Source organism: Otolemur garnettii, unplaced genomic scaffold, assembly GCF_000181295.1.
Source record: "Otolemur garnettii isolate 467f Iridium unplaced genomic scaffold, OtoGar3 scaffold00155, whole genome shotgun sequence".
NCBI classification, from domain to species: domain Eukaryota; kingdom Metazoa; phylum Chordata; class Mammalia; order Primates; family Galagidae; genus Otolemur; species Otolemur garnettii.
In genome coordinates, this window is record NW_003852550.1 from 3,581,371 (window position 1) to 3,600,569 (window position 19,199).

Consider the following 19,199-nt stretch of genomic DNA (forward strand, 5'->3'; position numbering starts at 1 on the left):
GGAGGCTGAGGCAGGAGGATCACTTGAACCCAAGAGTTTGAGGTTGCTATGAGCTAAGCTGATGCCATGGCACCCTAGCATGGGCAGAAGTGGGACTCAAAAAAAAAAAAAACCTGAGGGCTCAATCAGTAACAAGGCATTCCATTTCTAGCACAATGTTATATAATGAAAGAATCCTAGTATACATCCCCTCAATTATGCAAATGTATTTTATTATTAATCCACACAATCACTATCAAGATAGTAATTATAAATTGTAACATATAGTATAGAACAGTATAGGATCCCTCTACAGCCTTCCTCTAACACCACGCCCCTTTCCTCTAGGGATAACTAGGGATAACTGCTCTTGATATGTATCAATCAGAGCTGTTACCATTATCCACACATCAGATAAGGGTTTAAGATAAGTGTAATCACAGTCATACAGCTGTTCTGTGACTCCCTCCCCTTCTAATCCCCTACTTAATGTACTTGGAACTCCTATGTTGGTTTATATGGGTCTGTCTGAGGAATCTTTTTTTAATTAAATAGGTCCATCGTATTCTCTAAGTACAGCCTATTATTATATAAATCATTTCTGGCCTCATGCCTATGATTCCAGCACTTTGGGAGGCCGAGGCAGAAGGATCACTGGAGGCCATGAGTTTGAGACCAGCCTGAGCAACACAGCAAGATTCCCATCTCCACACATACTTTTTTTTAAAACTTAAATAAATAAATTGTTGCCCTATTGATGGATATTTAGGTTGCTACAAATTTTTGTTGTTATGAATAATTTAAGCATAGTGAAACCATATAGTCTTATACATGTGGTATTTCCCTAGAATTGTTTTCTAATAGAATTGTTGGGTTAAAATATATGCACATTTAAGTGTGACGATTTTACTTTGACTCAAACTGTACAAAAGCAATTCATATAACCAACATCTGTACCCCCATGATATTCTGAAATAAAAAATAAACAAAAAATTATAATTAAAAAAGTGAGGATTTCAGTATTATTTTTTTAATTTCAGATTAATATGAGGGTACAATTAGGTTACATTTTTTGCATTTGTTAGGTAAAGTCCAAGTTGTAGTTGAGCCCTTTCAGCCAGGAGGAGGATTATTAGTATTCTTTATCAAAAAGATACAGAGCAGCACCTGTGGCTCAAAGGAGTAAGGAGTAGGGTGCTGGCCCCATATGCTGGAGGTGGCAGGTTCAAACCCAGCCCGGCCAAAAACTGGAAAAAAAAAAAAAAAGATACATTAACAGTGTAAGAAAGTACTGTTTTACTAGAAGTTGATATAATACTCAGCTTTTGCCAATGTATTTGGTTTAAAATAGTTTGTGTTTCTGCAATTACAAAAATAGATTTGAACATCTTTTTTATTCATCATTATTATTTCTTTTTCTGGGAAATGCCAATTCATGGCTCTCTGACATTTTTCTAACAGGTGTCTTTTTTTATTGAACTATAGGAGTAGGGATATTATACAGTAGAAACTCTTATGTGATTTGGAACAGTTGGTTAATTAATTGAAAAGGTCAATCTGGGGTGGCACGTATGGCTCAGTGGGTAGGGCACCAGCCCCATATGCTGAGGGTGGTGGGTTCAAACTCGGCCCCAGCCAAACCAAAAAATAGCCAGGCGTTGTGGTGGGCACCTGTAGTCCCAGCTACTCGGGAGGCTGAGGCAAGAGAATCACCTAAACCAGGAGTTGGAGGTTGCTGTGAACAATGTGATGCCATGGCACTCTACTGAGGGTGATAAAGTGAGACTCCGTCTCTACAAAAAAATTTAAAAGAAAAAAGAAAGAAAAAAAAGAAAAGGTCAATCTGGGTGGACAATCATAAAAAATATGTGCATGAAAAACAATTCATTTTATCAGTGGTAAATGTCCACTCATTCATCAAACTTTTTAAACAGGTCAAGAGTCCAAGGCCTTTTTCTATAAATCCATGCCCCCAGAATGAAATTTAAAATGACTTCTTAGGGTAAAACTTCAAAGAACAGTCAAGATACTTGCAAGGCTGAGCACAAGAAATGTTACACAAATCTATAGTTTTCTTACCAATTACGCAGTAGCTTTAATTCATCTCTACTTTACTGATTTATCACATTAAATTCTTTTTATTTCCTTCATAAAATTTGCTGTGCACTGAGCACATGGTATTAATTGATTGATCTCCAGTATTCCAATGTACCAATAGAGCAAATTTTTTTCTTTTAATTTGCAGTTTGGGGCCAGGGCCAGGTTTGAACCCACCACCTCCGGTATATGGGGCCTGCGCTCTACTCCTTTGAGCCACAGGCACCGCCCCAGAGCAGATGTTTTTGTAACTAAACTTTTATGTGTTTGGTTGTACTCTTTTTTAAAATATGTAATTTGCTTAAAATTTTTAGAGACAGACAAAAATTTATAACCAAATAAAGTGAGGGGGTGAGTGAGGGGAGTTGGAGTTCCTCTTAGGGAAAATTTACAGATGAAAATATACTGTCTATAATTGGACAGCGTATTTTCTTTTAACAACTTGCCTTCGTCAATGCTTCTCAAAACATTCAATTTGTTTCATTATAAAGAATCTAATGTAACCATCACCCAGCTTCAACAGTTATCCATATGCGCCTAATGGTTTCTTTGATACTACCTATAACCCCATCATCTTCCCCTGCCCCCCCACCCACCCACACACAATGCGAAGCAAATCCTGGACATTCCCTGTATTATATATACAGGGAATATATACATTCCCTGTATATAATCCCCTGTATTATTTCATCTGTAAATTTTCCCTAAGAGAAACTCCAACTGCCCCCACTCACCCCTTCACTTTATTTGGTTATAAATTTTTGTCTGTCTCTAAAAATTTTAAATACATATTTAAAAAACCAAACACATAAAAGTTTAGTTATAAAAACATCTGCTCTATTGGTACACTGGAATACTGGATATAAATCAATTAATAGCATGTGTTCAGTGCACAGTGAATTTTACAAAGGAATTAAAGATAATTTAATGTGATAAGTCAGAAGAGTAGAGATGAATTAAAGCTTCTACTGCGTATGTAGAAGCTATTTCCCCCAGTGGGTCACTTGCCTTTTGAACTTTATTACATCTTGTGCTTTCCAGAAGTTTTAAATATAGACTTAGATTTTTAAAATATATCCTTAATTATTTTTGTGTGTGATGGGAGGTAGGTATCCATTTCTTTCTATATATAGCCAACTCATTAATTTTGGTTTTCAACATTATCCTTAGGGCATTTAAAAAAACTAAGGTGTTGACCAGCCCCATGGCTGACACCTGTAATTCTAGCACTCTGGAAGACCCAGGCATGAGGATTCCTGGAGCTCAGGCACTCCAGACCAGCCTGAGCAAGACTGAGACCCCATCTCTACTTAAAAAAAAAAAAAAAAGGCTCAGCGCCTGTGGCTCAAGCGGCTAAGGTGCCAGCCACATACACCTAAGGTGGCGGGTTCAAATCCCCAGCCCGGGCCCACCAAACAACAATGATGGCTGCAACCAAAAAATGGCCAGGCGTTGTGGCAGGCGCCTGTAGTCCCAGCTACTTGGGAGGCTGAGGCAGGAGATTCGCTTGAGCCCAGGAGTTGGAGGTTGCTGTGAGCGTGATGCCATGGCACTCTACCCAGGGGAATAGCTTGAGGCTGCGTCTCAAAAAAAAAAAAAAACTAGCTAGGCATTATGGCAGGTGCCTGTAGTCCCAGCTACTTGGGAGGCTGAGGCAACAGGATACCTTGAACCCAGGAGTTTGAGGTTGCTGTGAGCTAGGCTGAGGCCATGGCACTCTAGCCAGGGCAACTGAGGGAGATTCCATCTCAAAATAAATAAATAAATAATGTGTTAACTTCTAACTTACCAAACAAGGAAGTTGTGCAAACAAAATAATAAATCAATAGTCTAAGTTTGATTAGGTTCATACTACTTTGTACTCAAAAGATCACACAGCAGTTTCAAGAGCAAAAACACTGCTATGCCTGGCTCTCTCATTACCACTGGCTCACAAAAGGCTCTCCGAAGGACATCGCAGACTGTATAGACCTCTTTGCAAATCTCACTAGTTGCCACATCTATAAATTTACATCCACACTGAAATAACCCACATTTTAAAACAACAAAAATCAACCTTCCCAACTCTCTGCATTCCTGAAGGCAGCTCCTGAACTAGAGTGCCTTGGTGATTTAGTGAAGAAAATGAATACAATCTTCTGAAGCACAATGTCTCATGGAAATTTAATCAAAAGGTACAAAAAGTCAAGGAAAAGTTTGTTAAATTTCCCTTATAACATAGAAAGTCATTATTTTATAAGGCTGCCTTATTGCTGGGGTTAGCAAACATTTTCTATAAAGGTCCAGAAAGCAAGAAGGCTTTGCAGGCCATAAATTCTCTGTTTCAACTCTGACACTGTATTATGAATGCAGGCAGGCAATACATAAATGAGTAGATGTGGCTATTTTCCAATAGAAGTTTATTTCCAAAAACAGGTGGTGGGCAGGATTTGGCCACAGGCAGTATTTTACCAGATCCTGCCTTTTACCAATGTTTGATCTTTTTCAAACTAACTGTGCACTTATTTGAGCAAATATGGTAATACTAGAGGGACAAGTAATAATTTCAGTACCACCTTAGAGAAATGGATATTCTCAGAATTAATAACCTTTTCTTATGTTCATCTCTCATGAGAACATACATTTTTTCAAAATACAAAATTGTAAGCATCACCTTAAAGCTAATATTTATTTTAAAAGACAGTTAAAATGAATATTAGCTACTATAAAAGGAAAACATGCAGTCTAGACAGTCAAATTTAACAATCTTTTATTTATTATTCCCACAATTGACAATAAGTAGAAAAAGTCTATGAAATACATGGTCACAAATCATTAACTTCACTACCTAAAATGCAGTATATTTAGTACATTTCAAAGTACAGTTAGAGAACACAAATCTGTTCTTTAGCTTACTTACCAAAATCCTTCATAAAAAAACTACACAGTTTTGCCGAAATATTTTTAATTTAGAAAGTGAAACCAAAAATCTCCTTGGCACATCACATGGCTATTTAATTTTAAAATACAAATTTTAACATTGCATTTGACAGCTTGGTGAAGCAGACATTGTATTTTTAAGGTACAAAAGTATGGTAGCCATTTTAATATGGTGAGAGCACGTGTGAGTATACAGTCATACTCTAAGTCATCAAGGCCCCTTGTTCACATATACTGAGTCAGGACTGTTGAAAGAAAAAGGGCTCACATCGCTTACAGAAATAATATATGCTATATCGAATAGAAAGGAACAAAACAACAAAAAGTATATTAGACCTTTGACACTAAAATACGGTCCAAAATAGAAAACATTAACAACCTGGACCTCATCCAAATTAAAGCCTTTTGCTCTGCAAAACTCCCTCTGATGAGGCTGAATTGAAAAGACAAGTTATAGACTGGAAGGATACATTTTGAAAGCACTATCTGACAAAGGATTAGTACGAGAATATATAAAGAACTCTCGAAACTCAACCATTAAAAAAGTCCAACTAGGGCGGCGCCTGTGGCTCAAGAAGTAGGGTGTGGGCCCCATATGCCAGAGGTGGTGGGTTCAAACCCAGCCCTGGCCAAAAAAAAAAAAAAAAAATGTTGAACTAGAAAATGGACGAAAGACATGACAGATATTTCACTGAAGGAAATACAAAGATGGCAAATAAGCACATGGCAAGATGTTCAGCCTCATTAGCAATCAGAAAAAAATTTAAATTAAAACTACCAGGAAATAAGACTATGCATCTAACAGAATGGCTAAAATAAAAAAAAAAAAAATAGTGACAACACCAAATGCTAGCAAGAATGAGGAGCACTCATACATGGCTGGTAGAATGTAAAATGCCACTCTGGATAAGTTTGGCAGTTCCTCAGAAAAGTAAACATGCATCTCCTACAGAAGCCAGCAAGTAAACCCTTGGGCATTTCTCCCAGATAAAGGAAAATTTATGTTTACACAAAAACCTATACACAATTGTTCATGGGAGCTTTATTCATAATAGGGCAAAAAGCAAAATAAAATAAACACAAATCCCTAAAAACACAAGATGCCTTTCAAACAGGTATGTGGTTAAACAAACTGCCGTACACACACACACACACACACACACAGAAAGAAAAAGAAAAAAAAAAAAAACTACAGTACATCCATCCCAGGATATACCACTCAGCAATGAAAAAGAACAAAGTGTTGCTAAAGAATACATTCCCAGCATGAATTGCCAGGGAGTTATGCTGAGGGAAATAAAACCAATCTCAGAAGGTTACACACTATGTGATTCCATTTATATAAGCATCTTTTAAATGACCAAAGTATAGACATGGAAAACAGATCAGTGGTTGCCAGAGGTCAGGAAGGAAGGGAGCTGGCTGTAGCTATAAAAGGATAACATTGGTAACTGTTGAGATGATGCAGCTATTCTGAACCTCGACTGTAGAGGTGATCACAGGAATCTACCTGTGATAGCATTACACAAAACTAAATGTACATATGCAAATGAGTATGTGAAACTAGCGAAATATGAATAGAAAGACTGTATTTACTTCAACTTCCTGGTTAAGATGTTACACTATACTTAGGTGCAATATTACCACTGGAGGAAATTAAATAAAGAGTATTAGTTTTTAAAACTGTATGAGAATCTACAACCATCTCAAAATTTTAAAAAAGAAAAGAAAAGGCAGTATAAGACCAGCCAGTGGCAGGAGTAGAAAAATTAAGCTTTCATTTTTGCTGAAAGCTCAGTAATTGAAAATCAAGGAAGGAAGGAAAAAAAGCAATGTCGAAAAGAGGTTTTAGGCTATAATTAACACAATCATCTCCTCCTCCCCTTTGGAGCCTTAACTTCCCCCAAGATTTTGTTTCTGTCACTGATTTGACCATTGTTTTTCATAAACTGCATATGCATCTGTCTCTCCACAACCCCCACCATCATCACCACCATCCCAGACTTGTACACTCTGGATTGTCTTTTTAACCATTATATCCTGAGGGCCTGGCACAAAATAAGTGACAGATGAAGAAACAAGATAGTTGAATGAATGAATAAGTAAATGAGATGGCTGCCTAGTCTTTTAAAGTTTCTAGCTGATTACAGTTATAAGGCAATATAGACACATTCACTTACAGATTTTTAAAAGTGATAAATGTTTTAAAAAGTATGTGTGGCTCGGCACCTGTGGCTCAAGCGGCTAAGGCGCCAGCCACATACACCTAAGGTGATGGGTTCGAATCCCCAGCCGGGGCCCGCCAAACAACAATGATGGCTGCAACCAAAAAATAGCCGGGCGTTGTGGCGGGCGCCTGTGGTCCCAGCTACTTGGGAAGCTGAGGCAGGAGACTCGCTTGAGCCCAGGAGTTAGAGGTTGCTCTGAGCTGTGAAGCCAGGGCACTCTACCCAGGGGGACAGCTTGAGGCTCCGTGTCAAAAAAAAAAAAAAAAGTATGTGTAACACATTTCACTTGTAAGCAGAATTGAATAATAACGCCTGACTTTTGTGAAATACTTCATAATTTATAGACTTTCACCTATAGAAACTCATTTATTAATCAGGATGAACTGAGAACTAGGTATATCTAGTACCAAATCTAAATATATCTAGCTCTCTGTTTGAGAAAAAAGTTTTAAACAACTGGTATAAAAGGACTTAATGACACAGTCCTAATGCAAATTACATGTTTTTTTTTTCTTCGTTACAGTATTTAGTGTAAAAATACAGAATTCAAACAGGGAGACTTATGTATCATTTTGTCAACCATGAAGACACATTATAGATGCAAAAACTAAGAGAGGTAAAGTGACTCATCCAAGATTATTATACATCCAGTGAGCCAGGAATGGAACCTGAGCCTCTCAAGAATCCCAATTCATTTCTCTTCTCACTGAATTGGGTAAGATTCTTCTCCATCCATCTTACTACTACCTAAAATACTCAAAACAAAAATCTTAATCTGAATCACATGTGTTTTTTCTTTTTTTAAAAAAAACAACCCACTGAAAGTGAATTTACTCAAGCTTTTAATTGTTTCATTACACTTTCCATGTACTTTTAGGTGTCAAATTACTTCTTGTAACAGGACAGCAAGGTACTTTATTGTAAGGTACAACAAGTATGCTGATAGTTCAATGTTTTGTCCCCCAACTAAATGGCAGCAGAGTGTTAATTCTAACAGCAATCTTACATGCCCTACACTTTAGCAGCTTCAGTCAAAAAGATGAGCTATTTTACAATTTAAGGAATAAGTCCTTACAGTTAAACTCTTGACTGGTATGTTCATTGGCAGGACTGTAAATGAATCTCCATTTGCTGCTTTCTGTATCAAGAACATTTAAACTCTTGTTAAAGACAAAATTAAATAAAAACTAAAGTGACAACAACTATAGGAAATAAGGCTTTAAACAGGTTTAATCTGCATTATGCAGCCAACATAGTACTAAGCATGAATTTAAAGGTCCTAGGAAGGAAACTTAGTTATGGTCCAGTCCAACATCCTTATTTTGGCAGAAGAAAAAACTGAGGTGTTGATTAAACCATTAACCAATAAGGCAAGCAGCTTACTTATTCACTGGGATTCGTTTCATTGCCATTTTACCCTTATTTTTGCATCTCACTGTCATTTCTCAGAGCTGAGAATTGACCTTTTTTAAGGTTAAGAGAGAGAATAGAGCAAATTAATTTCAAGCGGGTGAAAAAAAAAAAAAACTGCCTCTGAAGGAGGAGATGCTGGAGTCAAGAGAAATGACGTCTGATTTAAAATATGTAACCCCTTGATGGGGTTAGGTAATGAATCATATTCTCCTAGATTTTTCTACGTCTATGGACATCAGCCACAGTTTTGGGGGGCACTCAAATCAGAGGAAGAGGAAGTGAATAAAGCTAACACTAAATATACAGCACCCACTTAAGGCAGGGATGTAGACAGAAAAAACGGGAGGGGGGGTGAGGAGGGCATGCTTCCCCAGAATCCAGCTGTTTTCTAACATATCCAAAGGTATGGAAGCTAGGAAGATACTGGAAGCAAAGGCATCTCTCAAATTAGAGAGGGTGGATGCTTCTAGGGCCAGAGACTCCCCAACCCTCAGTTACAGAGTAACTGGGAGGGGACAAAATGGAGTTGAGGTCTAGGGGTGCCCTTAAGGTCGTTTGGAGGTCTAGCAAGCAGTTGATGAGCTCCTCTCGGAAGGGTCGTGGCAAAGCCTAGTACACGGACCAGGAAGATGACTTCTAGCACCAAGAGTAAGATGAGCGGCAGGAAGAGGCAGGCCAGGGTCCCACGGACCCCAGACTCGAGCAAAGGAACAGATAGAAACCTCGGGAACCTCGATCCCGGGCAAGGCAGGCGGATAGATCGCCCCGGTTCAAAAAGAAAGCGAGGCGATTCCGGGGAACAGAAATGCCCACCCGACCTCCTCCCGGCTTAGGTGAGGCAGGGTAACCCTGCTGGAGAGGGGGCCCTGATATTGACAGGGAAGGGGTGCGGGCCAGGGTTACTCTGCGGCCGGGGTTACTCACCGGAGGCGATGCCCCTCGCGTCTTCGCAACTGGCCGGCGCCTGACACTCGGGAAGCTCGCAGAAAAGAGCCGCGTGCCCGCTAGCGCTGAGGCAAGGAGGGGCGCGCCGCGGAGGCCGGAGAAAAAGCCGCAGCGGCGCGCGCGCACCCTGACGGCCAGCGGAGGCGGGGCGCGGCGCGAGCCCGGAAAAGACGCGCCCGGAGGGGCGGGCGGAGCGGGAGCGCGCGGTGGTGTGGCTGAGCCAGCCGAATCGCGGGCGGCAGACGGCTCGGCCCACCCACACGCCCGCCCCCGCTGGCCCGAGACGTCAGCCGGGAAGGCGGGGCAGCGCGGGCTGCCAGGGGCGAGCCGGGGTGCCGCGGGCGCGCTGAGCCGGCTAACGGCGCGCGGCAGGTTGTTGTGATCCGCTGCTGCGCGGCTTGCTGGCGGCGCGGGCCAAGGTGCTTCGGCAGGTCCTTGCGCCTAATTGCACAAAGGTGTCGAAATGGCCTACGCCTGCACCTGCGCTCGCTCCCCAGGATGAAAGTTCCCCTCGGGTCATCTTCCAGCTGCCCTTTAAAGATAGCCATCTTTGCACTAGACCGCTCCCTTGAGCGAGAGATATCTTAACACCCTTGAACTAAAGGCATCCGCCTCGGGTAAACGCGAGCTTACGCCTCTCATCCATTTATCTTGCCTCTCACTGCGTTAAGATACCCGCTCCCTCCCATTCATGAAATATCACAAGAAGGCAGGGTGTTCACGTTACGACGTCCATTCCCACGGCAGTGTAAGGGCAAAAGAGCCCCCCAGCTGATAAAGAGAAGTCACCCCAGCACTGTGACATCTTACGGGTCCCTCATCGTTGCTTATAAGCCAGTCATACAAATGCTGTTCCCAAGAGATTCAAGAAATCGTAGTTAAAAATAAAATTCCAGCGAACTGTCTCAGGACTTCAAAAGGGACAGGCCATAGTTGTAAATGAGCCACGACAAACTGCCAAGAATATATCACCAAAAGAAAGAAATCTCAAGTATTTTTCCACTTCCCTGATGCATAATGGTGGACTAGCTTCCTCTTCCTGCAAGTACTGGACACTTCATTTCGCTTGCTATTTTCCATTTTCCCATAGAATTACCTGTGTGTGTGTGTGTGTGTGTGTGTGTGTGTCCACATATATACCTCACCACCTCCGATCACAGGATAGAATAGTTTTTGAAACTTCGACGTGCTTCAGGCTTATCTGGGGTGTTTTGTTTAAATATGAGTACCTGCAGCTACAACCTCCAGATATTTTGATTCAGATCTGGGTGGGGCTGGGAAATTTGAATTTTCAATAAGCATCCCAAATGACACTGTAAGCGGTTGGCTGAGAACACAGAGCTACAGCTTTTGTGTGTTACGTCTCTAAAGCTATTATTACCATTCAGTTTCCAACATACCAACCCTCTCACATATACATAATGTGCCTATAAATATTGCTAAGGCAGTCCTGTAGCTTCCTATTTCAAGATTGACCTAGAAAGCTCAGGACTTCAAACAACAAATTTAATTGTCATCTTTATTTTATGAAATCGTATTGTAATACCAGAAATAAGCAGTCATTTGTCAGCTATATAACTCACAGGGGACCTATGGTGTGCACAGCACTGTCGTCTAAAGTAGGGTTAACAAAAAAGAAATGAAAGAAATGACCATCTCTGCCCTCAACTTACTGGATGTCTAGTTGTGGGATTAAAATGCAGACACAATACTAACCAGTGTAGCACATAAATCAGTTTGTTGGCCCAAGATGAAAAAGAACTTGTAATTAAAGAGTATTTCCAGTTTCCCCTATTTATCAGTCTCCTAGCCCTGACATTTTCAATTACATAATTTCATCTGAACACTGTGTCCTCAGCGTACTGTGGTATAAAAAGGAAAGAGATCACTAGAGCATGAAACTACCAGTTTTTGTTTGTATATATGCATCTGCATACACACATAGGTATGTATACGTATGTGTGCATGATATAGATATATTTATCAGACCAAGAAACCACTTGAATATTCAAGATTTTTATCACTTAAGCTATTCCTTAATCCAAACAGTTCTGGGTATCTTTATTACCTACCACATCTCACCTTTTCTTCCATATTTAACCACGCCCAGGATGAAAAGGAAAGAGGAGCTCCAGCCCCTGAAAGGAAACCAAGGGTATCCCCACTATTTCCCATTTTTCCTTTTTCACTTTTTCAGGGTCTAAACAAACCTTCCTTAATTTCTTGTCATCAGAAGCCTTGCAGGAACTACTGCCCAGGAGCAAAACATTTCCCAAGCAGCTGTCTGACATTTTAGAAAGAACATTTGCACCGTTGTTTACTAGTTTGGAAGACGGGGTATTATTATCCCTCGTTTACAGATAAAGAAACAAATACAGATCAAATGACTTGTCCAGTCACACAACAAAGTAACAAAGCCTGGATTTCTTACTACACTTCTCACAACTCCTAGACCAGGGTGCTTGCCACTTTAGCAGGCTTCCTAAGGAATGACTCCTACCCAGAACTACCAGTGAGAAATGGAATAAACATATGGAAATGGAAGAGATAGGAAAATGCACAATGAGACTGACACCTTCAAAATAGAACGTCAAACACACTGAAAGCGTGAAAATTAAACTGTTCAAAGCTAAACAGAATTTAACAGGACATCTCTGTTAGCAGGCACTGTTGATCTTACCCCTTTCACTCTTCTGTAATAAGAAGCTGAAACGGATAGCCAGGCTGCTCTTGGCATTAGTTATTTATGGAAGAGCAGAAAACAACTGTTCTTCATCGACTGCGTCACAAGCTTTTGCGTGTTGAACTTCACAGGTTTGTAGAATAATCATTTCCTTCTGCAGCCCAACTACAATACAAGCAGCCTGACTTCATAATAATTTGGCATAGACAAGTTATGTTAGTTTTCATCATTAACAAACCTTATTTTTTGCAGACCCAATAACCAGGGCAAATATTGTCTTTAGTGGCTTGTGCAAAACAACTGGTGAAACCAGAAACCTTCGAAAATGATCTCACTGTGAACATAAATAATAACCTAAGCCATTCCTTTCAAAAATGGTTGAAGGCATGGTAGCTAAATCTACTGTATTGTTTCTGAGAAATGATTCCTCTTTTTATATTTTTTCAGATAATAAAATTTTATTGTTGGGTGGTGCCTGTGGCTCAGTGAATCAGGCGCCAACCGGCCCCATTTACCAAGGGTGGCGAGTTCAAACCCGGCCCCGGCCAAACTGCAACAACAACAACAAAAAATAGCTGTGTGTTGTGGCAGGCGTCTGTGGTCCCAGCTACTGGGGAGGCTGAGGCAAGAGAATCACCTAAGCCCAAGAACTGGAGGTTGTGGTGAGCTGTGACGACATGGCGCTCTACTGAGGGTGACAAAGTGAAATTCTGTCTTTGAAAAAATAAAAAATTATTTTTTGAGTTTGTGCTAATTTGTTACAGCTACAATAGAAAATCAATACACGTTTAAACATGAAGTGATAAAGAAAATCATTTTCATTTATTTTTATAAGGTTGCAAATATCCCCTTTTTAAAATAGCTACTTCTTTTCATTCTGGTACATCACGCAGGTTTTTTAATTAATTGAAAACCCAAAACAAATGGAAAGATGTCTACCACACCCAGATAGGAAGACACAGCCTTGCAAAAAGTCACATCTTTCCAAATTAATCTATTAAGTCAGTGCAATCCAAATCAAAATCCCAGCAGGATTTTAATGGAACTTAATATCAGTTTCTCTCATGAAACTCTTCAGTTACCTTTGAAAATTGCTTTAGTAACTTTCCCCAAAAGGAGAAAAACAAAAACAAAATATTCCTATTATCCATACAGCCAGAAACAAGTGAAATATGCTATGATGGGGGCGGCACCTGTGGCTCAGTGAGTAGGGTGCCGTCCCCATATACCGAGGGTGGCGGGTTCAAACTCGGCCCCAGCCAAACTGCAACAAAAACTAGCTGGGCATTGTGGCGGGTACCTGTAGTCCCAGCTACTCAGGAGGCTGAGACAAGAGATCACTTAAACCCAGGAGTTGGAGGTTGCTGTGAGCAATGTGACACCACGACACTCTACCAAGGGTGATAAAGTGAAACTCTGTCTCTAAAAAACAGAAAAAGGCTTGGCACCTGTGGCTCAAGCGGCTAAGGCGCCAGCCACATACACCTAAGGTGGCGGGTTCGAATCCCCAACCCGGGTCTGCCAAACAACAATGATGGCTGCAACCAAAAAAAAAACAAATGGCCAGGCGTTGTGGCGGACGCTTATAGTCCCAGCTACTTGGGAGGCTGAGGCAGGAGACTCGCTTGAGCTCAGGAGCTGGAGGTTGCTGTGAGTGTGATGCCATGGCACTGTACCCAGGGGGATAGCTTGAGGCTCCGTCTCAAAAAAAAAAAAAAGATAAAAAAAATAAAAAACAGAAAAAAGAAAAAAAGAAAAAAGAAAGAAAGAAATATGCTATGATGCCCAGAAGTGCATTAATGTACATAGTTACCATTCAAAAAAAAAACATATAAAAAAAAACAAAAAAAAAAAAAAAAAAAAAAAAATAAGGTTGCAAAAAATCCTAAAAAAAAAAAAAAGAAATATGCTATGATGGTCATTAAATCTGCAAGTTACCTTTTGGTAACATTTTTGCCCACTCTCTGTAGTGATTCTAGCCAGTAATGTTAGTTAAAAGGGTAGATCAGCAATATCATAACTCACCTTAAATCTCTCCTTATTATCCTTTCCCTTTTACATACAAAGAGAGTCTGATACTTTCTATTCTCAAAAGGCCAGTAAAATAATAAAATTTTAACATGCCCCTTACTCAGAATCAACTATTAGCCTGGGGAGGTCACTTGAAGACAAAGTACCAGGATGGAAACCATCTGACCTCTGTACGTAGGCCGATCACCCTAGGACAACTCACATAGCCTCTTTCTGAGCCTCAGTTTCTTCATCTGTAAATTGAGGATAATAATGGTACCTCTCTCATAAGGCTCTTCTGAAGGAGGATTAAATGAAATCATGCTCGTAAAATGCCTGATTTATGGCAAGTGTGGAGAAAATGATGGCTATTAATTATCAAGTTCACCCTCCTCATTTTATAAATGAGAAGAAAGGAAGCTAGAACCAGAAGAGTCTTTCTCCAGATTCTCCTACTTACTGACTTCCTTTCTAGTAAAATAAATAAATAAATAAATAAAACTAAGGGCTAAAAGCCCTGGAGAGGTGCCTACTGTCACTTCATTCACTAAATCACTGTCTGATCTCCCATTCCCATTCCCTACAATTCTCCAAATATTCCTTTTGTTAATGCCTTCTCTGAAATGGACAAACCCCATAATTACACCTAAATATTCACTCTGCTTAGACCTTCAGATATTTAGTCAAAGCAATCTTTCTTCAAACCAAAATTCTATAATAAAACTGTGTGCTTCATTTGGATGCTGTATGGTACCTGAGTGCAGGCCAATATTAATTATTCTTTTTCCTTTTTGATAAGGAGTCTCACTCTATTGAGAGGGCTGTGGCCTCATAGATCCCAGCAACCTCAAAACTTCTAAGTTCAAGTGATCCTCCTGCTTCAGCTTCCCAAGTAACTGGGACTAGAGGCACCCATCAAGATGCTCAGCTAATTTCTCCATTTTCTTTTTTATGAGGTCTCACTTTCTCACCCTGGGTAGAGTGCTGTGGCATCATAGCTCACAGCAGCCTCAAACTCTTGGGCTCAAGTGAACCTCTTGCCTCAGCCTCCTGAGTATCTGGGAGTATAGGCATCTGCCACAACACCCAGCTATTTTTTAGAGACAGGGTCTGCTCTTGCTCAGGCTGGTCTTGAACTTGTAAGCTCAAGCAATCCACCCGCCTCAGCCTCCCAGAGTGCTAGGATTATAGGCATGAGCCACCGTGCCCAGCCCTAATTTTTCCATTTTTAATAGAGATGGAGTCTCACTCTTTCTCAGGCTGGTCTCGAACTGTTAATTATCTCATATAGCTCTTTCCAATGTTTACTGCACATACATATGGTCACGCGTACTATCTTTTTAAATGAGAGTATATTATGCATATTGCACTGCAAATTCCTTTTCTCCACTTAATATGTCACAAGCATCATGTCATTGTGTTTGTAGTAGATATCTAAATAATTATACTTCATTATTTTACTTGCTGGCACACAGTATTCCATAGTATGGATATATCATAATGTATTAACTATATTTCTATTAATGAACATTCTGGATTTCTGCCTAATTTTTCACTACAGGAAATATTGATAACACTCCAGTTAATATCCCTGTACATATATCTTCTTGCATTTGTTCAAGTTTCTCTGTACAGTAAAGCCCAGAAAATGGAAATGATGTTAAAGAGTATATGCATCTTAAATTTTGAAAGATACTGCCATGTTGTCTTTTAAAGGGGCCAAACCGGCTTGGCACCCATAGCTAAGTAGTTAGAGCGCTGGCCACATACACTGAGGCTGGCGAGTTCAAACCCAGCCTAGGCTAGCTAAACAACAATGACAACTGCAACAAAAAAAAATAGCTGGGTGTTGTGGCAGGTGCTTGTAGTCCCAGCTACTTGGGAGGCTAAGGCAAGAGAATCACTTAAGCCCAAGAATTTGAGGTTGCTGTGAGCTGTGATGCCATAGCACTCTACCCAGGGAGAAAGAGTGAGACTCTGTCTCAGAAAAAAAAAAAAAACCTTTGGGCAGCACCCATAGCTCAGTGAGTAGGGTGCTGGCCACATACACCCAGGCTGGCAGGTTGGAACCCAGCCCAGGCCAGCTAAAACATCAATGACAACTGCAACAAAAAAAATAGCCAGGCACCTGTGGTCCCAGCTACTTGGGAGGCTGAGGCAGGAGGATTGCTTGAACCCAGGTATTTGAGGTTACTAAAAGCTAGGCTGACACTAGGGCACTCTAGCCTGGGGCAACAGAGTGAGATTCTGTTTAAAAAAACAAACAAACAAAGCAAAGAGTAAGTACAGATACACAAGAAAAGCACGGATGGAAAGTACACTTTGTAAATTAACAAAAAAGAAATAGCTGAGAGGCAATAAAAAAAATCTCAAAATCCGGTCTTCAGATGATACAGATCAGATCAGTTCCATAATAAAATCACCTGATAATAAACTTTGATAGAGCTTTTATCTGCTACACTGTTCAAGGTGGGAAAATCTCTAAAATTGGATACAAATAGTAATGTTAAGACCATGTCAGCTACACTTATCTGAGATGACCAGCCTTTCCCTTTACATTGGTTTTCATTTTAATCCCAAGCCCATGCTGCGCTGTGCCTAAATGTAACATAACGCTTCCCAAGTAGATCCTATGCTCCTGACTCATCATCAGAGACTAAAGATGTCAAACGTACTCGCCTATCAATCAGATGAGCCAGAGCTGGCTGGGGCCTGTGTTAGAAGACTTGGAAGAAGACCCCAACCGTGGCAAGGTAGAATCACCTCACCATTCATTATGAGTTTCCCTATAAGCGCAAAAAAAAGAGGGGAGGTTTCAAAACCTAGTACCTTCCTGTAGACAATAAATACATCATTAGATTAAGTGAAAGTCAGATGTCCTCCTTTGAGATCACAGAAGTTACAGAATGAGAGACTGGAACAATTCTGAAGATGAGAAATGTTTGAGCCACTGACTAGGAAGTAGTGCTATGTCCTGCCTGAGCCAGTTGCATCATGTTTGATAAACAAATATCTATGACACACATTGCAAAAGGGAGATTAAGAAACCTCAGGGCACAGAGCAGATCACCACATGTACGAGCATTCTCAGGCACTTGTCCAGTACACAAAAAGGAGCAGGGCTTCAGCACTTTGAAGTCTTTGTGCCTGGGCCTTTTTCTGAGGAGATACAAGTTTGACAGAGATAAAAGTTTTATTTTCTATACATGTAAACAAAGAAAGAATATGCATTTGCCTATGAAACTTAAAGTACCTAATTCATGAACTTCTTGAGTAGAATTGTAGAGCTCTAAAGGACTTTAAAGATCATCCAGAGTCCAGTCATTTATTTACTTACAAATGAGGAAACTGGGGTTATAAGAGGTTAGGTAATTTATCCAAGGTTACAAAACTAGTTATTTCCGAACTGGTCAATGGAACAGATCTCCTGACACCTGATTCAGTGCTCAGGCCACTTTGCTACGTTATCTACCTCAATTTCCTAGAGCTTTTATGTTCTAACCATAAACAAAATTATAATAACCACATTTATTAAAGTGCCTTGATTTGCTTGGATACAAACCCATCAAGAATATCTAAGGAAAACAGGAAAATGTGGTTTGGTCAGTTTTTGTAGAACATGTCTGAGGAAGTGAGTAGAATTTTTAAAGGGAAAGATAGTTTATTCTTTTCTACATAATTTAAGGAAAAAATGCACACTTTTCTAATTCATTTGTCCATTACCTACATGTGATCAGTCCACCCGTCTGCAAAAGTCTACTCCCAGTTGTGAGTTCCTCTGTACCCCCAACTTGCCCCATCTACCACTGCTGTTTTTACTTGTCTGCCACTTTTATGACATTCTTGCTATTTCTTTTTTTTTTTCTTTTTTTCTTTTTTAAATGTGATGCCAATCATAGGTCTCACATGCTTTTTTTTTTTTTTTTTTTTTGCAGTTTTTGGCCAGGGCTGGGTTTGAACCCGCCACCTTCGGCATAGGGAGTCAGCTCCCTACCCCTTTGAGCTGCAGGCACCGCCCACATTCTTGCTATTTCTTTTAACTATATCAGCAAATATCCTAGGCCTGCAGATTTGATATCAGAAAGTAACTTCCTAATTTTATGGAAAATATGACACTCTCAGGGGTTGGGGCCAAGCAGACATTTGGGGCATCCGCCAAATATAATTTCCTAACACTAGCATTTTCCTTCTTGTTTGCTTCTGATCTTTCTATCTGCTGCACTATATAAAAGAAACTGTGAAAGTTCAGAAGTACTCTAAGGTAAGACATAATCTACATAGAAAATGACCAACGAACATGTGAAAGGACGCTCAGCATCACCAATCACTAGGAAAATGTGAATCAAAACCATGCTGAGGGCCAGGCCTGGTGGCTCATGCCTGTAATCCTACCACTGTGGGAGACCAAGCAGGAGAATCACTTGAACTCAGGAGTTTGAGACCAGCCTGAGCTAGAGTGAGAACCCGTCTCTACAAAAAATAGAAAACAATTAGGGGGATGTGGTGGTGGGCACCTGTAGTCACAGCTACTCAGGAGGCTGAGGCAGGAAGATCACTGGAGCTCAGGAGTTTGAGGTTGCTGTGAGCTATGAGGACGCCACTACACTCTAGCTTGGGTGAGAGAAGCAATACTCTGTCTCAAAAACTATAACAATAAAAAAAACCTCTCTGGGAGGTGCCTGTGGCTGAAAGGAGTAGGGCGATGGCCCCATATGCTGAAGATGGCCGGTTCAAACCCAGCTCCAGCCAAAAACTGCAAAAAAAAAAAAAAAAAAAGAATTTTGGCATACTATTTTAGTGTTTTGCTTTGTTTTGTTTTAAAGTGTAGGTTTTTTTTAAAACCTGTGCTACTGATGTCCATTTATCTCTGAAGTCTTATTTTACCAAAGTTTGCTAAATATAAGAGCTCGATGTTTGCCAAAAAG

General features: G+C 40.3%; 1 protein-coding gene across 2 annotated transcripts in view; it reads right to left on the reverse strand.

Moving 5' to 3' along the window:
* Window positions 1–9,825, reverse strand: part of ACSL4 (acyl-CoA synthetase long chain family member 4) — a 100,582-nt gene extending 90,757 nt beyond the window's left edge. The window contains exon 1 of one of the 2 annotated variants that reach the window (XM_003799739.3): window positions 9,561–9,825. The gene's annotated coding sequence lies outside the window, so the exon portion shown is untranslated. The remainder of the gene's footprint in view (window positions 1–9,560) is intronic. The other variant, XM_012811377.1, reaches the window with a different exon arrangement.
* Window positions 9,826–19,199: the final 9,374 nt, after the last annotated feature.